This window comes from Anolis sagrei, chromosome 4 (genome assembly GCF_037176765.1).
Source record: "Anolis sagrei isolate rAnoSag1 chromosome 4, rAnoSag1.mat, whole genome shotgun sequence".
In the NCBI taxonomy this organism is placed as follows: Eukaryota; Metazoa; Chordata; class Lepidosauria; order Squamata; family Dactyloidae; genus Anolis; species Anolis sagrei.
The window spans coordinates 81,462,116-81,486,694 of NC_090024.1; the positions used below are offsets into that span (position 1 = coordinate 81,462,116).

The window sequence follows — 24,579 nt, forward strand, 5'->3', positions numbered from 1 at the left end:
CTTCCTTTGCCTTGTTCCTTTTCTTTCCTCCAGCTCTGATTTTTTTCAGTTCAAACCCCTCCATTATTTTAAGTTGGATAATGTGTGACATGTTTAATCCAGATCCATCAAGCCACATAGGAGCCTTTGCAGTACAAACCAATTAACCAACAAACATACATACAAATGTTGGCTTTTTATAGAGAGAGGATTCTAAGGTTAGCCTAAATGGGAGAAGAAGCCAAACCCTTATGTAGAACTACCCATGTCCTGTGGTAAATGAAAAGGTTAGTTTTTAAAGGTGGTGATATACCAAGTGCTAAATTGTGTGAATACGTTTATACATTTAGATTCTAGCTAGGCTAAAGAACAAGACTTGGAAGCCCTCATTTTGTTTCTGACATTCAAAACATGTTTGTATAATAATGCCATTTTAAAAAGTGAGCTGCAAGGAAATTCTTAGCTTCATGTAATATCTGTCTGTGATCAGATATTGAGGGTCAACTGACTGATTGATTTTTGAGCTAAATGGGCATCTTATTGAGTCAATAAACAGCCTGTAGAAACCTTGCTTAGCAACCTCTTGATCACACTTTCAACAGAGCATGATTTCTATTAATTAAAAATGTTAGTCCTAAACTACAAAGGTAGCAAACGTGTTGTATGGTACTCCTCAGTGATTTCCAATATTTCTATGTTCATACCAAAGAATGAAGTTTATGTACAACTGTGGAAATGTGCAAAGTAAGTAGTGGGGGCAATCACTTTAGTGATTGTTATTTCTTAATAAAGATCACAGGAGCCAGAGGATCACGGATCATAGTCGTGGATGCTTTGTAAAACAAGAGGCTGGGACAGTTGACTGCTTCATAGCAAATCTCTACAGCTGGATTGACACTGCCCTACATCCCAAGATCTGATCCCAGATTATCTGCTTGGACTGGATTGTATGAGGGCCCTTCCAGACAGGTCAAAATGCATTACCTGTTACGGGTTTACCTGAGACATCCAAATGATGCCTCAGGTAAACCCAAATCAATCAGGAGTAAATATCCACCCCCCTCCCTCCCTCCCTAGCACAAATTAAAGAGACCAAATGGCAGACCGATACATTGTGGGGCTGGTGGAGTGGTGGCGTCACTAGAGATGCAGCTGAGAGGTCATCATGTGGGACATCAACTATGTATAATTACTTCATCTCTTTTGCCAGGACTAATGGTAAAGTAACATGAAAGGAAGATCTTTAGACATGGCCGATCTGCCATTCCTCTACAGAGATTCCCAATGTTTTATGATGTGAAAGATAAAGGGCTGGAAAATGAAGATAATGAAATGGGTGATGCCTTTCATTACAATTCATAAAGCGTTTCTTTTCTTGTTTTTTTAATTACAAAACAAAAATAGCACAATGCAGTGTGAGTTACGCAGCTCCTAATTATATTACTATTCAAATATCCCAGTGTCATTCGTAGTCACAGGGCAGAAAGGGTACTCTATTTTGTTTTAATCATTGCAGTTTAAAACCTCTGTCATGAACACAACTACATTAACCAAATTAGGAACGCTAACAATGACAATTGCAAATTGTGAAAGAATATTGATATTTCAATAAACTGATTACAGTAGCAACACAACTGGACAACAACATGCAATTTCAAACTCTCAGTTTTCACTGAAATCTCAGAACTCTTAACACTTGCATTACTAAGCAAAGTACCCTTTAGGCATTCTCCTCCAAACAATTATACAAAGGCCTAAATTGTAAGCAGCTGGGTTACAAAAAGGCTTACCAGAGATCAGAGCCAGAATAGTAATTCTTATATTGCATCTAATTATACACTTCAGGCCTTTTGAATCAGAGGTTTCATATTCTAGGCTGGAAATGAAACTTCTGAATGCAAAAGTCTGAAGTAACTATTTGACAGTTTTGTGCATTACTATTAAGTCCTCATCGCCTTATCTTGTTTAATAACCAGCTCCGTCTCTCACTACATGCAGATGTTTTGCTTATCCTCTTCCCTGAAGAAGAGTTCTAAAAAACTATTTTACTAAATAGTTCAACACAGATAAAAGATGAAACACACATTCAACTATGTAGGTTTGTGGACATATTACTTCTTTGGCAGACATGTCCTTTTATTGATAGCCTATTATCCTAAATGAATTAATAAGAATGTCATCCATGTATGTGGTTCTGTACAGTGTGCAAGAGGATGGATTCCAGCCCTGAAGGACTTCCAATCTAAAGCTGAATTTTTTAAAAAGGCTGAATACAACAAAAATAACAAGAAGAAACAAAGGGAAGCAGGGGAAGCAATAAATATAGAGTGAATATGAAATTATTTAATGTATATACATATAACCTCAATCGTAGGCTCAGCTACTGCAAGACACAAGAGGACACATTCAGTGGAACAGCTCCCTCTTTCCAAAACATCAGTGAAATAAAATACAGCAAGTATACAAAACACAAAAGGCATATTTATGAGGAAGCTTCTCAAACACTGCTACATTGGCACAAGAGTTCTGTAAAGCAGTGTCATGGTGCATCAAGTTCTGCCCAAGTGCACCAAATCAAACCAATGTAAAATACACACTAATGGCAGTGCCACCAATAGAACAAAAGTATATATGTCAGCCAAATTCTTAGACAAGCCCGTTTTTTGAGATGCTTATATGGGGGGAAAGTGAGTTTTAGAATTGAAAGATTAAAGTAGTTGGTTTTTCATTCCATTTTTCTATAAATTCTACAGCCTGCCTTCACACACCATCTATGGCACAAATTAGCCAGAACAACAAGGTAACTTCTGGCTTGTAAGAAATGGCATGTGTCAGATTTCTTTTAAAAACTCACTAGAATTAAAATCAAGATATAAATGTCAGATCTTTCCCGTTGCTCCCCAAACTACTAACGTATTTCTGAATCAAGCTCAAAGGGGACATATGGAAGCTTCTGGTCTCCATATCCTGTTCTGAACACCAGTTTCAAAGCAGAGAAAATTGGAGTCCAATTTGTATACAGGTTGAACATCCCTTACCCATAATTCTGAAATAATCCAAATCCAAAATCATCCACATGGGTGGCTGAGACAGTGAAATTTCTGCTTTCTGATGGCTCAAGGTTTGTTTTTGTTGTTGTTGTTTTGTTGTGTCAGGAGCGACTTGAGAAACTGCAAGTCGCTTCTGGTGTGAGAGAATTGGCAGTCTGCAAGGACATTGCCCAGGGGATGCCCAGATGATTTGATGTTTTATCATCCTTGTGGGAGGCTTCTCATGTCCCTGCATGAGGAGCTGGCGTTGATAGAGGGAGCTCATCCGCCTCTCCCCGGATTCGAACCTGCGACCTGTCGGTCTTCAGTCCTGCCGGCACGGGGATTTAACCCACTGCGCCACCGAGGGCTCCATGGCTCAAGGTATGTAAACATGATTTCATGCACATAATTATTAACAAAATATTAACAAAATTATTAACAAAAATTGCCTCCAGAACATGGCCATATAGCCCGGAAAAACCTACAACAACCCATTAACAAAATATTTTGCATAATATTATCATCAGACTACATGTATAAGGTAAGGTGAAACATAAATTAATTCTGTGTGTGGATTTGGATTCCATCTTTAAGATATCTCAATATGTCTATGGAAGTATTCCCAAATCCAGGGGGAAAATCCTAAATGTGGAACATCTGGCCCCAAGCATTTTGGATCTGGGATGCTCAGCCTATAGCAAAAAAAGCAGGACACAACTTACCTCCTTGTAGTCTTCCTCCAAGTGCTCTTTTTCCAGATGAGTTGACAGAAGCTAAAGAATAAAGTGACTAGAGGTGCATATCACAAATAAATAAGCTGTGTCCAATGGAGTGGTTAGAACCACCTGCCTATGCACCACTGTTCTGTTGAAAACAGAGCTACTTCCTCATATCTTTATATGACTGGGAAAGCTCCAATGAACATTGAGAAGTCGGCAACCATCATGTCAAATCTAACCCTGCCAGTAATCTCTTTGCAGGCATGAGAAGAAATATCAATGAACTTCTTCAGACACAAAACCAAATCAAAACACAGATTAGCTATAATCCCCCTTACATCCAAACTGCTTTATATTCACTTACTTCAAATGATAGGAGTGTTCCCAGGTGCAATGGTACGGTTTTCGCCCTGTCCTTGTTGCTGCAGCACTTTTTACTTGAAGTCTGTGCATTAAAGCTCTTTCATTGTGCTCCAGGATGCTACAATTAAAAACAAAACAGGAAATATTTAGAAGGGAAATGTCACTTCAAGTGGCTGGTGGGGAAAATCCCTGGGCCGTCTATCATGTTGCTGATAATGTTAGTAAGCTGGTTTTGCAAGCAGTAAGAAGAATAGGTGGTCATTTTTGTGGGCTGAACTTTTTATTATCACTGTAACCGACACATTTTTTAAATATAAGCTTTCTGCTACCTTAGCTGTGAAAGTTCTTTGAAGATGAACTTGAGATCAACTGTTGATTATACAGAATATGAAAACAGAAATACTAGCAATAACCATGGAGAAATCAGGACAAATAATCATCAAGGTAAGAAAAAAATGGATGCTGTAGTTACTAGGAAGAAAATCAAATGAGTTAGAATATTTTTGCTGTCCAATCAACTGGCGGAAAAAATAATCCTCACTCTCAGTCCTTCAACTGCATTCAACAACTCCTAAAAGGCCACTTTAAAAAATAATTTTAGCATGAACCTCGGTTCTATTTTCTTTACATTGACCTTTCAGTGGATGGGAAGATGAGAAATGGGTTTTTCAAAATTCATGCAGATGTTTTCTCCTCTGCCAATTTTGAAATTGGGGGGGGGGATGACAGAAAAGATCCCCCCCACTTTGTATCACTTGTATCACTTTTTTTTTACTCCAGCAATGTAATGTGGAATTAAAAACAATCTAAGATTAAAGTAAATGTTATTAATGCTCCAATTTTAACATGGATGCAATCTGCAAAAGGTTTTTGTTTTGTTTTTAGCTTTTTAGTGTAAATGTGACATAGTGGAACTTGAAAAAAAAATTGATAATCACCATCAGGTTAAAAGTCCAGACTCTACAACAGGCATGGGCAAACGCTGGTCCTCCAGGTGTTCTGGACTCCCAACTCCTGCAATTCTTAACAGCCGGTTTGTTCATGCCTGCTCTACAACATGTGCTCCAAATGATGGTAGGGAGTGCATCAAGAACTTTATTAACAGTTAGAATAGCTGTTACAGGTTTGCCTGAGGGTCACCATTTGTTGGAAATGACTTGAAGGTACACAATAACAAGAAGAGCAGCTATGGAACTGGTGCAGAAGATATGCCAGCATTGTTATTCACCACAATGTTTCTTTTAATCCTTATCAAAAGGAGAGATGACAGTTATGAACTATCTAGCCTGGTGATAAGGATTTGTGTTCCCTGAATTACACTTCACAGACTACTGTGGCTACATGGAGTGCATGACAACTAGAACTAGTAGTGTGAACTAACTTTTCTTTTATTTGTTATCTAATTTATTGATTCAATGTTATCATCTTTCTAATCTAAATAGCACTCGTGGTATATTTTATATTATATTATATTGTTAAGAACAAGGTATAATACATTATAATTAAAACATGGGTGAAATACTGTTCATCCAGGAAAACCTATGTCATCAAGCAGATCATTTCATTATATACAATGGTACAGGAAAATGACTCATATAAAACCATGGTTTACTATATTTACTTATGAATATTTTCAAGCAAAAGTAGAATCTGTGCACACAGAATCCATACATGGGTAGGTTGTATTGATTCCTTCAATCCTGAGTCATATCAAACAAATTTCAAGGAGGAACACTTTTGGGGTAGAGATTTACGACTAATTTATTGATGATGATGATGATGATGATGATGATGATTATAGTGATTGTGATTATGATGGCCATTTTAGGCTGTTACCATCTAAGAAGAAAAACAAGGAAATAGAAGCTTTTACAAGACTGAGTCCACTTTATTAGATGCATTTACCAGCTTGGTACTCTGGCTTTTAGGATTGTAAATCTTACATCTTGAAACAATCTGTAGCCAGATTGTTAATTGGAGCACACAACCTTCTAATTGCAACAGCTCTACTGGCAGGTATTCATTTCTGGGCAGAATTCAATGTGCTGATGATAATCATCTAAAGTCCTAGGTCCAGGTCATGCAACTGACTGTACTCTCCCACATGAATTTGCCCATGTTTTGTGAACTGCTGAGGAGGCCTGCCGGTCTCCTGCCATACTCACAAGCACATTTGGTGGGAGTATAGGAGGCAGCTTTCTCAGTGGTTGCTCCCAGGATCTATATAATGCCCTGCACAGAGTGTCTAGGCTGGTACTTTCTTACCATCATTCTGAAAATAGGTAAAAGCCTTTTTATTTTAGTAAGCCTTTGAAAAATGATTTATGTGTAATGGGGTGGATTTTTATTTGTTGTTTACATTTCTTTTAAGTGATTTCAAATTTTATAATGGTTTGATGACTGTTAAACTTTTTTATCCTGTTGGTTTTACGATTTTTTTTAACCTATTATAACTCATCCCAAAATAGGAAAAAATGGGATATAAATATGATGATGATAGTATCTGGAGTAGAGTTTGGTTTCTCCAGATCAAGAATGAGTAGATGCTAAATTACTTGTAACAATTCCTACACTGCTAAATTGATGTTAACTTCGTGCTTTGTGGAATGGCAATATCATGATGCAAAATAAGAACTGACTCTTCCAGTGGCAGACACTCAAGTCCACTGCTGAAAAGAGGAACAAATTCAAACTGCATAAGTCTTCATGGGGAGTATAACCAAATCAACAGGTTGGATCTATCACCTATATATGTTATACAATAAAATACTGAGTCTTCCAAAGTAACATTTAATTAATGCTATGTTTATAATTTTTAGTTTTCTCAAGTTTAGGGTAATTACAATCATTGTAAGATTTTTTTTAATTTACTGAATTTGATAGAATGTTAGTATTTGTGAGTTATTCTGAGCAGATTTACTGCATAGCAGTGGCATCTAAATAAGGCGTAATCTACACTAACCATTTAATGTAGTTTAAAGCTACTTCAACCTGTAGCAACCAGACAACAAGCTCCCATAAAAGCATACAAAATAAGTCCCTTAATGTGCAGCAAACTCTGTTGTTTGTACAATCCTGGCCTCAAAGGGGTTCAAGGATTCCATCTGCACAGCGAAAGCACTTTGTGTTGTTAAAAGCAACACAAAGCACGTTCTTCACTACTGGTTGAAAACTACATTAAATGGTCAGTTTATACGAGGCCTAAGTGAAATAGTACTTCATAAAATAAATCAGTAAATAATTTCCCAAAGGCAACAACCTGCTTCTTCTTTAGTACACCCTTGCTTCTTCAAGAACATAGTAGAAACCTATCAAACCGCATATTTGTAGACATCCATAAACACAAAATGGAAATTCTAGATATAACATATCACCGTAATAAATAGTAGCAGATCACATTACACTTCTTCAAGATGAATTATATTATTCTACATATTCACTTATTCAAGTTAAAAGAAAACTTCAGCTGGTTTTTCATAGCTTACATGATCACATATTTTTTTTAATTCAAAGGGTATTTGTCTGAATTTTTCATGAGGCTCTGAATTCCCAAGTGATAGCAGTAACCAAAGATGTTCTTGCAAAGTTGCAAGTGCTACACCAATTTTCCATTTCTGAAGGCAAAAAAGAAAAAGTCACAGAATTTCCCATTTGGAATTCCTTGAACCAGGGAAAAAGAGTCAAGCACTAGTAATTGGCTATGGGTATCAGCACACAGCTTCCTAAATAAGAGACCAAAATTCTGGCTTCTTGTTACATATGAGCATCTTATAAATACACTTAATCCATAAAAAAAACCTGACATTAAATGGAACCTTTTTTCAAATGAGAGAGCACAGATTAGTTGTGTAAATCCAAACAAAATTGGTAACAGCTCTTTTACAACCTAATAGGGCTTGCAAATAGTAAATTGCATGCAATGATGTAAACATTTAGAGTACAGATTATTCAATCTCCCTAGTTACTCTGCAGTTTATACTTAGACACTTTGTTTTCAAGATGATTTAGAATAGACGTTTGCAAGCTTCATGTCAGTTTGTAAATAATAGTGGTAGTGGTGACTGCTGTTGTTATTTCATGTGTTCTCAAGGTTTGAGGAGAGCTACAACATAGCTAAAAATATAGATAACACCATACGATCATTAATTCAAATGTTTTTTTTAATTAGACTCAAGCAAGAAAGTAGTAAGTAATGCAAATACTTGCTTTATGAAACTGAAATGTGATTTTGATGGCTGATGGCTTTGAGTTAAATGAGTTACTTTTCTAAAAGTAACATTCCAGTCCTTTCTGTCTTCATATAAGATTATCGTAATGGCACAAATGGAAAGCAGGTCCATCTTCTGTTTTCTTGTGGAGCCCGCTTCCTCATGTTTTTCTCCTTCTTCAATCAAGTGTTATCCAGGAGAGAAAAGAAATACTGCCACACATTTGGTTATGCTTAGAGGTCAGCAAGCTCTGCCTTTTCCTCTCTTTAAATCTGCTCCCATTTCTCATCAGCTATTTTTGATGAACGACCAATGGCATTTGATTTTATTGTATATGCATTACAGCTAATCATAGAGGGATTGTCATCATATTATGAAGTAGTGCCTGAGTTTTCTTGTCTTACCTACTTTGGGCCTCTGTCCTTCTACTTTGGGCCTCTCTTTTTGTAAACCTGATGACTTAAACTATTGTTGTTTTTAAAAAAATCTCCCAGTTCTTTTCAGCGAAAGAGAAAATTACAACTACTTCTAATAAATACTAAAATCCAGCTCAAACCAAAAGCAAAGAGCATCAAAAACATGGTCAGTACCCATACACCCTTTATATAAAATTGTTTCAGTCCCTTATGACTGATTTTTTAAAAAAATCAGTAGCAGCACAACCTTTATACGTCTAGTGAACAAGAAATCTTACTGAATTCACTGGGTTCCCAGGGAAGCAAGTGTTGGGCTGTAACATAAAATGCATACAAACCAACTCCTTAAAAACAAAATGGTTATATTCGGTTTGCCAAATGTTTGAACTAGGTTTATCACCGCAATCTAAGAAACGTGCACGTTTTTGCAGTGTTGCCTAAAAATGTTTACAATATATTTTTTACTTTTTCTCAATAAGAAATTAATTCTGTATGGAAAAGAATGGACTGTTCTGTTAAGATGACATTTGGATAGATGCTTTTACTCTGGCTACAAACTGGTTGCTACAAAGAGCTAACAGATTGAAATATAACTCTACATAATTCATATTTGAGTCTATATCCCTTACGGTAATCTCTTCCAAGCTCACTTATCTGACTGGAGCCTTCAATCTAACTAGAGTGTTTGTGAAGAGCAACAAAAATGTATGCAGTTCCTTCCACAGTTCAATGAATTAAATAAACTCATACAAGCTATTAATAACCACAAATATATTTGTGAGGAGAAGGGGAAATAATAGGCCCCTATCATTCTTTTCCAAGTTCTACTTGTTAATTTTAGCATCTTTTTCACATTTGGAAATATTCCAAGATAAAAAGAAGACAGTGTGTAACGAGCCTTAATACAGAATGCTGCCTCTCGTCTTCATTACGAGCGTGAGCATCAGGGTTGGCTCTACTCTGAAGCAAATCACATCACGCAGGAGCATGCTGGGGCAGCAAATTTGATACTCTTCCATCACCACTTTAACCACAGTTTTCAGGCCAGTTTTCTGGTCTTGTCTCTAAAGAACTCTCAGAACCAGACATTCAAGAATCAATTGTCTCAAATCACCCTTGGGAGCTTCCTATCCTGCTGCTCCATGCAGAAGTATCATCCTTATCATTATTGCCACCATCTTCTACTCTAACCCCTCCTGTTTTTCATCTGGATGCATCATCACCACACTGTCACCTTTTCGTCCATCTTTTCCACTCTTCTTCCAGGATTGGGGGCCAGGTACCACTGCCAATTCTTCCTCTGATGACTGAGAATTGTACGCACACTGTTGCACATGTCAATAATGTATGGAGTAGCATCATTTCCCATGCAATGTCTGTTGGGGAGATGGTTATCCACCTGCCTTAGGAAGTAATATAGCTTTCATCATTCCATGTGAAATATGTAGAAGTATGTGTATATGTTTTTTTTGTGGGCAGGGATACCCAGGATAGGGAGTTAATGATATTTTTACAATTGCGATCAAGCCTAACGTAATCATACCTTATTTTACTAAGGACTAGAATAGTAAATTTGCAACACCAATATTGGGTCATAGTACATATTGCCACATGTGTTCTGTAGTCCAGTACATGGCAGGGAGATATGAACTGTTATATGAAAGCAAGCAGGCTACAAGTTCTGTATGTTGGGTGTTTTGTAACATATCAGTTTAGCTGTGGCTGACAAACTAGTTAAATAAACTTAACAAAAGTGTTTGAATTGTGATTTGCATTTTTCGAAGAAGAGTGCTAAACACACACGTACACAGAACCAAGTACTTTGGTTGTTTACAGTACTCAATTTCTCAGTTTTGAAAAACTGACCTCTCTTTAACCTTGAATTTGATTACTCGATCAAAGGCTAAAGCCAAAAACTAAAATAAGTTCAAAGCAAGGAGACAAGGATACTGGAATATTTTTAAAAGAAACACTCTCTTTGAGAGATCTTCAAACAAAAAAAAAGGGGGGGGGGAGAGGAGAGAATGTTCAGCTTCATAGTTTAGGCATCAATACTTTGCGCTATCTCAGTTGGTACAACAAGTTCTTAATAACATCACATGCAACATCAGCTAGACATGGTTTATAATTTTCAGAAAAAAGTATGATTATGTTAGGCTGGATCACAATTTTAAAAATATCACTAACCCCTTATCCTGGGATCCCTGCCCACAAAAAATACACACACACACACTATGAAAGCCTATTAAGCATTTGACCTAATCGTAAGACTCCTATGTGCTTGGCCTGAGTACATAAAGAGAAGTGGTGGAAAGACGTGCTGTCTTCTACATCACTAGCTATCTGATGAAAACAGCCTCACAGTTCATAAATGTAATCTGCCACACCTCTGAACATCTGAAAAATAATGGCCTGAACAGCCTCCAGAGCTTTCACTGTCTTGAGGGAAACAATGTCACTAGTCTTTCCACAGAAAGACTACATGGAAAACACTCCATAACTCAAATCAATATGAATATTCAATTGCTGTGTATATAAGAAATTAATTCAGAAAGCATTCCTGAGGAAGAAACTGCTCTGTCAAACTTGACGTTATACTCCCCAAGCTAGTTTAAGGTTCAATGTTCTTCTTCTAACAATGCATTCCATTTAAACTACATGTTATATCTTGTTATACAAGACTACAGTAGCTCCCAATTATTGCTAGATCTTAGTGTGGAACAGCATGTGTATATGGAAGAAGATAAGCAAACAATATCCATAATTCAAAGCAATATGTAAGCTCCAGCTCATTAAAGGAGAATCTCAGTCATCTCCATCTTCCACTCTAACACTTCACTCCTTGTCTCCTAAAAGCAGCTTTTGGCATCGTGCTCTCATGCTGAGCTGTTTATGTAGTTTCGAAACGCCAATTATACCATTAGTCCATTTTATGTGACAAGAAACTGGAATTAAGGTACATGACTTTTCACATTAAGAGAGCACACCTGAGGCAAACTTTTTATTTATTAGATTTATACTTCACCCTTCTTCACAAGAACTAAGGATGGCTAGTGACATCTGCAAAAATTAAGAACACAACTCTGAAAGAACACAAGATTTCCCATATCAACCAGAAAATTCTTTAGAGCAGTGTTTCTCAAACTGTGCTCCTCCACAATTCCTAACAGCTGGTAAGCTGGCTGGGATTTCTAGGAGTTGAAGTCCAAGACACCTGAAGGAGTACAGTTTGAGAAACACAGCTTTAGAGCATTCAAGAATCCTTCAGACATGGTTAAGTCCTGGGACAGCTTGGGGAGCAGGGAGACCATTCTCATCATTTCCCAGCCCCTGCATGGGAGATGCATTGTAGTCAACTGAAACTTAATGAAGAAAAGAGCCATCCAAAAGGGATGACATCCCCACATTATTACAAGATAATTCCCAGTCCATCTTCCAGTGGACACCCAGTGAAGAGTATTACCTACAACATACAAATGGCCATACCTCTGTACTGAAGCCAAGTCCTTCCCACACAGTCTGCTCCAGTGTAACTATGAAAGGCTGCCAGCAAGTCCATTTTCTACCTGATTTACATGAAGGTTATTGCACTTTCATGACATAAATTTTCTGGATACAACCCTGACAAAGAGACAGCCTGCACTTTCAAGCAACTAGAAACTCTTATCCTTGTATCCTGATCACTAGTGCCCGAATACGATTGTCTTCCAAGTGTAGTGTTTTGGAGGTGGGTCCAAAGGTGACTGTAGAGACCTATTCTTGATACACATGTTCTTCCAAAGTGAGGACATTGACCCAGCACTGTTGGTAACTGCTGACCTCCAGTTAGAATGCTTAAGGGCCAGAGCTTCCTAGTTCTCCATGTCTATGTCACAGTTTTTAAGGTTGGCTTTAAGTCCATCTCTAAATATCTTTTCCTGCCCACCTACATTCTGTTTTACATTCTTGAGTTCAGAGTATAGTCATTGCTTTGGGAGACGGTGATCAGGCATTCAGACAATGTGACCAGTCCAGCGAAGTTGATGGTGAAGTATCATCACTTCAGTGCTGGTGATCTTTGCTTCTTCCAGCACGCTGACATTTGTCCGCCTGTCTTCCCAAGAGATTTGCAGGATTTTTCAGAGACAACACTGATGGAATCGTTCTAGAAGTTGATTGTGACGTCTACAGACAGTCTATGTTTTGCAGGCATATAACAAGAACAACCTGAGTACAACCTGAGTCAACCTGGGAGAACAACTTGAGTACATTTGGAGCAACCAATAGCGCCTTCTACCTAAGTCAAGGAACAAATTCAAATATTATGCTCCATGGGGCAGAAAATCATACAAGCACATCTACTATCCATCAAGGTTCTTCAGATAGGAAGGAATCTGAAGGACCTTGATACACAAGCTAGCTTATAATATCTTCTTCCAACTGAAGGACACGGCCCAATGAGTGAGAGAAGAACAACTGGCTCCACAGATGGAGCTACCAGGAAAGATCAGGGCTCTTGGACCATTAATATAAGCTCTATTAATATCTAGACTAAATTTAGTCAAATTACGTAATTGTCCCACTGACATAGAACTCAAGGGTCACCACTGTCTGACAATGTTGATATTTAGAGTACATGAGAGTATGTTCTCCAATGTGCCTAAAAGGACCAGGATAGAATCTTAGGAACAATCGTGCAGAAGAGTGTACAGTTTCTGGTATCTTCTGTCTAAGGTACTTGTTCCCCTTTCCCCAGTAGTTGGGAGAGCCAGAGTTTTAAGAAAATTCAGCCAACCAGAGCAAAGCCATTGAGTTAGAAAGTAGAGTGTTAAAGCATACTCAGAATATTTGTAGTTCAGCACATGAGAAATAGCTAGACTAGGGAAGATTTGACACCACTTTAATTGTCCCACTGACAAAAATGTAGAGAGTCATCACTGCTTGGTGACACTTGGCTTGACAAAAATAAAGGCAAAGAGATCTAGGAGTCTTAGGAGATCACAAGTTGAACACGAGTCAAAAGTGTGATGCATTTTTCATTTTAATATATTTTCATAGTTCAAGCTTTCTACCCCAGAACATATTTCTTGTTCTGGCAAGATCCCTCAGTATTCTTCATTCTAGGTCTGAGAAAAGCTTAGGAAGAAGTTTCAATGCTTAGCACAAATTAAGGTGATATTAGAAAGCACTTTTGACACTGGAAAATTATTCCTCCTACCCACACACTACTAACAAGGATACCCAGAAAACTGACTGATGATATACACTCTAGATTTTTCTAAACAAGTCATAAATCATATAGTAGGGTAGACTTCTAACGTAGGGGTAGAAATCATACAGTCCTCCAGATAGACTGGTATGTACTCCAAGCATTTGTCACAATTAACTATGCTAGGGAGACTAACCATCCAATAGTATATCAAAGGCTGCATGATTATCACCCACACTGTAAAGCCTTCCTACCACATCCTGATATTTCTGCAAAATTTGCAAATTCCCTGTCACAAATTTCAAAAAACTACAACCTAGCAAATATTTTTTTCTGGAAGGGGCAACTCATCTTTTTTCAGTTAATATGATTCTATCATTTTGTTTGTTTTGACAAAAAAGTGCATACACGTAGCCTGGAAAATTTCTAATAGTAATATATACATGGTGATTCCATATACAATGGGAAATATTTCATCCAGAATTATCAGAATTTTCTAAGGTGTTTTAGCAGTTTCTTTAAACATGACTCCAAAGAACCTGCCTTTATTCTAAATGAGCCTCCAACATTGACACTAGAATAGAGGGACTTACCCCACCTCCAAAGACCACAGAGAACATGAAACCAAGACGATGTGATGGGTACCATGTGACTGCATCAGAAAGTCATGAAGGAGGGGGAAATCCCAAATTTCTCTGTGCTTATATCTACATATACACAAGGCCTTCAGATCAGTAACAGCAGTTAGTCAAAAACCACTGATGTTTTCTACAATCAAGACCCTCAGAAATTGTATTAATAGTAAATACTTATTATTATTATTGTTGTTATTATTATTATTATTGATCCACTAAACACTCAAAAATATTTATCAGTCACTTTCAAATGCTTAAGGCATATAGTTAAGTCCCACAGAGAAAAGAGTACTGTGGAACTTACTCACCACATTAAATGAGAACCTGTTATTTATATGGAGGAGGGATTAGGAAATGAACAATGACATCAGGTCAGATATGAGTAGATCATCCTACACATTACAAAAGGAAAAAAAACAATGCAGTTGGTTGTTTTGGTGGTAGCGGGACATTTAATAGTATAGTTTCCAGATTAGTTGCATTTTCAAAATGTAATTCAGTAACCTTCCAAATTCAATAACATAATAATTATAAAGATACTGCTCAGTATTGCAGAAAATACTAAAGGCAACTTCATTACATTTTAAAAATTGTTAATTCTCTGATAATGCTCCAAACCCAAGTTCAAGACCAGATTAAATATTTTTATTAAGTCCAACTGTGTTGTATAATTTGAGTTCACAACAAATCTTTACAAAGCTGTTTGTATTAGTCTGTATTAGAAACGCCAATAATGTTATTATAATGGTGCAAATAGCATGCAACTAGCAAACAAAAGATTTTATGATTTTCAAATAATTTTCAACAATATGGAGTGGACCCCTAATATTTGCAGGGGTTTGTTCCCTGCACTCCCCGTAGATACAAAAAATGGATGCCCTAGTCCCATTACAATGGCATAGTACAATGGCATCCCTTGTGCCAACAGGACTGCTGACCGATAGGAGACATGATGGCTATGTTTAAATATGTGAGGGGAAGTCATAGGGAGGAGGGTGCAAACTTGCTTTCTGATGCCCTGGAGACTAAGACTCAGAACAATGGCTTCAAACTACAGGAAAGGAGAGTCCACCTAAACATTAGGAAGAACTTCCTGACTGTAAGAGCTGTTCAGCAGTGGAACTCTCTGCCCTGGAGTGTGGTGGAGGTTCCTTCTTTGGAGGCTTTTAAGCAGAGGCTGGATGGCCATCTGTCAGGGGTGCTTTGAATGCAACTTTCCTCCTTCTTGGCAGGGGGTTGGACTGGATGGTCCACGAGATCTCTTCCAACTCTGTGATTCTATGATTCTACGGTATGAATCTGGTGAGAGTGGGTTGAGCTCCCTTTGTCAGCTCCAGCTCCTCATACGGGGACATGAAAAAACCTCCCACAAGGATGGTAAAACATCAAACATCCAGATGTCCCCTGGCAACATCCTTGCAGACAGCCATTTTCTCACACCAGAAGTGACCTACAGTTTCTCAAGTCGCTCCTGACATGAAAAAAAATCCCTTCTATAAAAATGGCAAAATTACGGTTTGTTTTTTTGGACTTCAAAAATATTTTTTCAAACCATTAACAATTTAATCTGTGGACACAGAATCAGTGGGTGCAGGGGGTCAACTGTACTTAATCACAATTGAAGGCCAGTAAATTACTGACTTAAAAGCTCCAAAAGAGCTTTGCATGGCTCAAAGTTCTGCACAAATATGAGCCTGTAATGTCATGAATTAAGCCAATTTGTATTGTGTATAAAGATTTATGATTGATTGAATTTTTATCCCACTTTTCTCTCAAATTGGATAGAAAGGCTATAAAAGGGCACTTCTACCTTGATACTGAACTAAGTCACTCAGGACCCTTCCACACAGCCATATAACCGAAAATATCAAGTCAGAATAATTCACAATATCTGCTTTGAACTGGGTTATCTGAGTCCACACTGCCATATATCCCAGTTCAAAGCAGATGACGTGGGATTTCATTCAGCTATGTGAAAGGGGGCTCAGCTACTAATAATGGGAGAATTAAGTTTTCCAAAATAAGATCTTGCAATCCAGCTACAATTGCCAGCACCACTTCCAGGAAGTCTAGCAGCAAGAGAAGCGCTTGAATTAAATTACCTAAATTAAAGTTGTAATTCCATCTTCAGTCTACGATGATACCAAACACCCTGGTTGAAATTTCAGACTTATTATGAACTGGGATACAGTGCAGCAAGACAGTAATGAACTGTAAAGTCTATTGCTGAATTCTTGCAAATAACTGAAAGAAAGATTTCTGGAACTTTCATTCCTGAAATACGTTTATTGTAACCCAATAGGGAAAATCTGCAACATTTGAAAATACAAGCTATGTATTCCCATCCTTAATGTGTGACACTGGCTTTACCAGCATAAAAATACACAAAGTATATTAAAATCTGATGGAATGCTATACTGAGGATTTTGCTGAGGAATCAAAACACGAGGGAAATGCATCAAAATTCATTCAAAATCAAAGAGACATATTGTCATTAATCATAGCTCATCAGTGAAAGTAGCCTAAATGCTTCATTTGACCCAGCTGCTATGTTATGATACTTCAATAACAGATCTCTGCAAAGCAATTATGGATCAACAGTATAAAGTCAATCTTAAAAAGAAAAGGCTGAGATTTTTGGTATAGGTATTAAGAAGAACTGTATGGGATTTACTTCCCAGTAATCAAAGCCATACATAAAGTTTGCATATTTACTTAACACAAGTGAATGATAAAGTAATGATTATGGAGCAATCTGTATGCACACTGAGCTAGATGTGAACATGAACATACAGTTCTGATAGCAACCTTGAATATTATTAACATACATGCTTACACATACTTCTTTTGAAGCATGCGAACAACTTATTCATTAGCAATGCAAAAACGATTCAGCCCATAAAAAGCTTTAGAAATGGATGCAAATCCGCATATATATTTACCTTCTATACTCAATGTATAAAGCTAGAAATTTTACTCCAAAAATCAATGCAAAAAAAACCCCTGAGTCTATTTATCCATAGGTCAGTGTGATAACCTATACCTTATACAAAAAGGAGCCATCCGTTTCTCTGAGTAAAATGACAAAAGGCAAGAGCTTAGTCTGTCCAGAGAGAACCTTAGAGAAACCTGTCTATTCTCTCTGCTTCTCACCTTTCTGAATGCCTGGACAATAAAATGGTAGTCATGGCCATTGTCTGACCCTCTGATGCTTTTCTCTCTCTGTGGAATGACCCTCAACATACCTACAGGTCATATAAAATCCATAATTTTGTCCCGAAAATCTGCCCTTGACTTATACATGCGGTCAATCTATATGTGAGTAAATAGACTACTTCAATTCTTTATCATTATGAAAAGGGATAGTGGAAGGTGAATTCCAAAAATCTGTATATTTCCTATCCTTAATATATATTACACATGCTTTTACTTAGATTATAATCTCCAAACTGTAAGAGGTATTTTTTTCCTTATCAAAAGCCTGATTTTGGGTCATCATTGTTGAAGCCATAACACTTAACAGAGCAAATACCTAGCATCTTAAGGCCACAACCACCTTTCTGAATAGTGGAAAGGAAGAAAACAAATACTTTAAAGTAAAAAACAACATAAAATACAGGATTAAATCAAAATGTCGACAACTGAACCTATTGCTTTCAATGGATAGGTAAAAAGTCTAAAGTTGGGATCCAACTCTCAGTTTAAATTAAACGGGGGTTAATTACTCCCAACAAAGATACTAAATTAACCTGAAAATGGATAATACCTCCTATCCAAACCACATCACCAGGTTTTTTTTTAATTGGGGGGGGGGGAGGTCGGTCTTCCAAACTAACTGGCTTCCCATTTACTTCCTAGTTAGGAAAATAACTTTCCTGGGATTTCACATATCTCCCTCTATAAGCTCCTTCAGTCTTTAGATACCGGGAGCATTTTTTCTCCAAAAAGGTGACCCCTCCCCCGGAAAACCAAATGGTTTACAAGGCCCTGGGGACTTTAAAGGTGGCCTTGCACCCCTCCCTCGTCCTTGTTCCAAAGTAAATATTCAGACCAAGCTCTAGAACACTATTTGTTGCTGAGTTACAACTGAGATTAAGTGCACAAGAGAAATCAGTTTCAATGACAACAAAACTCAAAGGTGGCTCTCTAATGAGGAGTTACACATATGTCATGAAACTGCACCTAAGAAAAGTTATTAGTAACAGTAAAGTCAGATATTGGGCATATTCCCAAAAGTGAAGTACAGAAAAACAGGTGGATGGTACAGCAGGCCAATAAAAAGAATTCTTCCACACATAAGAACCATTCTGGAGTAAACATAAGAGTACTCTGGAAGCTCTGCATATGGATCGTGAGAAAGTTTCTGCCAGTAGCTAAAACTGGGTCAAATATGTATCTAGATGCAAATGAAAGATAAATTGCTGCCTATAACCAAGGCCACTAAGAAAAAATCCTTTACAGCTTCTATGTACTTCACTGACATCTCATTACAAATTAACTGTGATGTCTGGTTTTGAGTAGAAGCCGTTTCTGGAGTCTTTTACAGGCACAACTGCACAATTGTACCCTATGAAAATGCTTACTTAATAAATGCATAGCCATTGTGGTAGATCCATGCAATATCCCTCGTTCAAGAAACCTTTTGTCACATTTTACTACTAAGTAGCCAAAAGGCCACTTATGGATGGAAAAGTTGAAAAAAGAAGAAAAAAAGTTGTACTTTCAAGCATGCAGAGTACTTCACTGGTTTAATTAAACGGTCATCTAAAGTGTTCGTCTAAAGCAGTAAGTAACTTGCAAAAATACTTCTAGTAATTAAAAATTGTCCACAATGCACAAACCACCACTTTAGTTGCTATCAATGGATTTCCTTACTTTGCATTTCTCCCCTTCTTTTTCACATTTCATAATTTTTTTTCTGTTCTTTGCCATGTTGTTTTATCTATCTATACCAGGGGTCTTCAAACTAAGGCCTGGGGGCCGGATACGGCCCTCCAAGGTCATTTACCCGGCCCTCACTCAGGGTCAAACTGAGTGCAGCGTAATAGGTAAATATGGAACCACAGAACGGCTTAGACGATGCAACTGGAAAACAACTTGAAAGCACACAACAACAACAATCCTATCTCATCAGCCAAAAGCAGGCCCAAACTTTGCATTGAAATACTAGTCAGTTTATATTTGTTTAAATTGTTCTTAATTTTAATTACTGTATTGTTTTAAGTGTTTTTGCACTACAAATAAGATGTGTGCAGTGTGCATAGGAATTCATTCATGTCTTTTTTTTTTCAAATGATAATCCGGCCCTCCAACAGCTTGAGGGACTGTGACTTGGCCCTCTGTTTAAAATGTTTGAGGACCCCTGATCTATACTATCACCTGAGCTGTTTATTTCACAAGAATCCTTGTAGTTAAAACTATCCATTTTAGAAAATATTGTGCCAAAGGTCCATATGCATATGCCTTAGTCTAATATTAGGTATTTTTCACTATTCAATTAATACAACTCAACTAAACCAATCTGATTGTAGGGAATAGAATACTTGTCCTAAACTACTTCAAAGGATTGATAAAAGCTAAGAAACTAAGAAGAATCTGTAAACCGCAGGCAAATATGGAAAATACAGGTACGCCACAGTTCACAAAGCAGTTGTGTTCCTGAATATTATTTTTAACAGAAAATTTGGTATCAGAAGAAATAACATGGAAGAATAGTAGGTTCTTGTAGCACATATTACAGCAAAACTGAATTAGAAATATGTACATGTAAAATGAAATAAGCAGGTAAGGCTGACAAAAGTAAACAGAAGATATCTATAACAAAACAACAGCATAGGCTCAGAGAAAACAACGCTGCAATAATTGAACAACTCTGCAGTTCAGAATGGTATAAAAATGCCAATCATAAAATTAGTCAGTTCACAGAAGTCTATTGAATTATTTCTCAAGAAGTACCCCTTCACTGCTGATTCATCCTAAATAAAAATGGATAGAAAGAATAACTCAAAAAGTGGTGAATATTTTCTCTTAGCTTCCATTTATTTAGGACACTTGTTAAGTGGTCCCTTCGGCAAGTAAATACAGAGGACCTTTCTTTTTTTGACAAAGAGTAGCTACTATATTTACTCGAGTCTAATGCTCACCTTTTTTGGCTAAATTACATTGTCAAAATTGAGGTGAACATTAGATTCAATGGTGTATTAGAATTGTGCATGTAAACTCACATGCATAAAAAGGCCCTGAGGGACCCAGAGACACGATGGCCACATGGGGAGATGGGGATGAAGAAATTTTTCCTGGCAGCGGCCTCGGGCTCCATGGTACCCAAAGAAGGAGAAGGAACACCAGGCTGGTGATTCCATTGTTCCTGCTTATTAGAAGCAGATCCTGCCTCCTGGGGACCCCTTGAAGTCCTGCCATACTCGAGGATCAGTCCAGTGCGGTTCCCAACTCATTCACAATGCCTTCAAATGCCAGTTGGGAATTTTGGCAATGTAATTTAGCGAGTTTTCCAGTCTCAGTCTGATGGAGTGGCATGGTTTCCTAAATGGCCTCATTCATGCTGCCTGCCTACTTGAGATGCTATGGCTATGATGCCTGATGCATTACATTCGAGAACAAATCCATTTTAATTCATATTTTCAAAATTGAAGTGCGCATTACATTTGATGATATATTATACTCTGGTAAATACAGCATATAAATAATAAGATTATTATTTACAATACCACAAAATGCCTATGTTGTCGGTCCAGTTCTTCATGAATTCTGTCATGGAACATGCCTCTGAGGGATTAAAGTATCCCACCTGTCTGTTTGAAGGTTAAAATAAATAAATACATTTGTTATCACTGTATATGTGAAGATATGACTGAAAGTAAATCGAAAATATCTGGTAAAATGAATAGTAAACTTTGTAGAATTTCCAGGGATTTAGGAGCTGAGTCTTAAGAGTACCTCCTTACCCCCATACAATAACTAATAGTAGTAGAACAAATTATGCAAGATAAGAGAAAAATGTGCAAATGTGCATTCTCTGTAAGACACTTTAAGACTTTTTTTCCCCTTGGCAAAGAATTTCTTTGAAGCATAGAATACACAAAGCCCTGCCCTATGGACAGGAGAGCTACAGCAGGCATGCATATTTATTTGCATTCTTTCAAGTACAGACATGAACTTAAGAAGCATAAAAGACTTTTGGAAACATACACTATTTTTATGTAGGAGAATAGCCTACAGTTGCTTGTTCTTACTACAGGGGATGAGGATTTCTTTTTAAATTAAATCCATCTGGACTTTCACCATATGAAAAACAATCACTGTTCACTGCTGCCTTTCTGTATTAATCACAAGCATCTCTGGACATGTTCTTCTCACACAGCAGTCTTTCCTTCCAAACCTACTGGCAAGTGCCTTTCATATACAAAGCCTATGGCTCACTTCCTTATGTTTGAATACTGGTAGAAAAACTTGGATCCAAAGAAAAATCATTACCTTAGAGGTGACAAAAGATCTAAGGAGAAGGAAGATAAATGTGCCTCCTTCAACACAGCTTGGGCTGAGACATTTTCCCTGTGTCTGTGGGTTTTTTTTTCTTTCAGATCTTCCACAGCACTGAATTTTATTTTTTTTAGATTTACTCCCTTATTAATACTGCTTCGTGAAGAATGCTTACATAAGACACATGACATTTAGTAGAGGAAATGGCACTGCTTTCTGAAAAATGTCTGGCAAGGACCCTGAGCACTGACTGCATTAGTTTCTCTGTCCAATCCATCCATCATATTGAAGACATCAAAAGAGAAAGAAAGCTATCTTCAGAGATGAATGACTACATCTTGCAGCTCTAGTAGAGATCCTGATCAAAGCAAAGGTCTTGCGGGAAGAAACATAACTAGGCATAACGAGTAGGATCTGAAACAGAATGTCATAGTATTGCATATGTGAACACACAACCTGTGGTCTTAATATGGTCCTTACCATTGTTTTTGCAGCTACAGCTGCCTATGAAGCTCTTACCACCAATCCACAATGGAGGAAGGGGGAGAGAGTGAGATATAGCGAGATAGAGAGATTTCGAAGGGTGGGGGGGGGGGGGAAGAGTCATGTTCCTGTAGGCCTCCAGAATGCAAAATTCTTCCTTTAAAATAAGATTAACAGCTCTGGCAAGCTCTGGCTTAAGTGAACATGAAATCAGGAATAGACTTTTGGTAAAAGAAAGAAAAAAGAAGGAACAGAGGAAGGATGGGAAGAAAGAAACAGAAGAAAAGAAAGAGGGAGGTATATGAGGGAAAGCAGGGGATAAAAGAAAGAAGGAAAGAAAGAAAGAAAGAAAGAAAGAAAGAAAAGAGAAAGAAACTGTATGTCTGAACATATCTCCCTCTATGAGCCAGCAAGGAGATTAAGATCTTCCGGGGAGGCCCTGCTCTCGATCCCGCCTCCTTCGCAGGTGTGGTTGGTGGAAAGAAGAAAGAGCCTTCTCAGTGGTGGCCCCTCGGCTACGGAACTCCCTCCCAAGCAAAATTAGATCAGCCCCCTCCCTCCTGATCTTTAGAAAAAGGCTAAAGACGTGGATGTGCAACCAAGCATTTAATGAGTAATCTTCCAGTGCAATAGAAAAGAAGAAATAGTGCAATGACAAATTGGAACGGCCGTAGACTATGATATTGGATTGCATGATTTTAAATAAGTGGTTGTGAGGTTTTGTATGTTTTTTAATTATTGTTTTAATGTATATGTTTTTGTAATATGTATTTTTGGCATCTAATTGTTGCCTATATATGTAAGTCGCCTTGAGTCCCCTACGGGGTTGAGAAGGGCAGGGTATAAATACAGCAAATAAATAAATATTGCCTCTGCTCTTATAACTGATACATCATATAAGCTGTTGAAGAGTACATAGAGACTCATCTATCCTTTAAACCCTCTCTGACGTAATTTAATCACAAAAAAAGACCAGATAAATCTTATAAATGCCACATAAATTGTGGAGTTAATTCCAAGTAAAAGACAGTATCAGGTGACCTTACTGGTCACTTTTAGGACCACAGAACTTTCAAAAACAATTGCATCTTTCACCTTTAAGGATATGCTTAAGTGACATGTAGAGAATGTCATAAACACAGACAGATAGACATATAAAATATACCATTCTGTGTAATGGAATCTTCAATTTAATGTATCACACACACAATATTAAAGGTTATATGTAAGTCAAAATATTTTCCTTGTGTGGTCAGTATAATGGAGTTATGATTAAGTTTTTTAAAAAGCAATGATTTTTCATTGTGAATGGCAACATCTTTAAAACCCAAACCTCTGGAACATCGACTCCTATTCTTGAATATGCTTCAGAGTAAGTTAAGATTCATGTTATGACTTGATTTTTAAAAGGTAGTTTTAAAATAATATCACATAACTGTATATTACATAGTAATCCCAATAGCATTCTTTCTCTTTAGCCCCTTTCCCCTTCATTCTCTTGTTCTTTTGTAAATTTGAAAATCTTGCGGTTTAAAATCTGAATTTTACTGTGGGTATCAAGATCTTATGAACTTTGCCTGTGGTTCAGGATGGATCAGAGTTTCAGAACTCGGAGATTCAAGAGCCCGAAAAAAAGTGAAAACCAAGGTGTGTTCAAGTTTGCTACAGCTGAATACCACTGTGGGCCATGGCCATAAACAAAATTCCAAGTGCTATGGGAGTGTCAGAAAAGGTCATATAAGCTGTACGTTACTGGCCTACAAATGTGAAAGATCACAAGAGAGGCAGCTTGCCATGAATAAAGAGCTGTAGATGTTTGGGGGGGGGGGGTGGATGAAAATTCCTCAGCACATAAGTAAACCTATCATTCCTTAGACTACAAAACAGAGGGTATAAGTGTCACAGTTTTAGCTGTGTGAGAGAAAAGACAAAGTTAATGCAAATACAGGTTGAGTATCCTCTGTCCAAAATGTCTAGAGTTAGAAGTGTTTTACATTTTCTCAAATTTTAGAATACCTGTATTTGTGTGCATATATATGCGCTGTAGATAGCACAG

The 24,579-nt window shown here is 37.4% G+C and overlaps 1 protein-coding gene across 7 annotated transcripts in view; it reads right to left on the reverse strand.

The window, feature by feature from the left end:
• The window catches only part of ATXN1 (ataxin 1), a 267,664-nt gene that overhangs the window by 181,397 nt on the left and 61,688 nt on the right, over nucleotides 1–24,579 (reverse strand). For all 7 annotated transcript variants that reach the window (XM_060774857.2, XM_060774859.2, XM_060774860.2 and 4 more), the window contains exon 4: nucleotides 4,095–4,211. The gene's annotated coding sequence lies outside the window, so the exon portion shown is untranslated. The remainder of the gene's footprint in view (nucleotides 1–4,094; nucleotides 4,212–24,579) is intronic.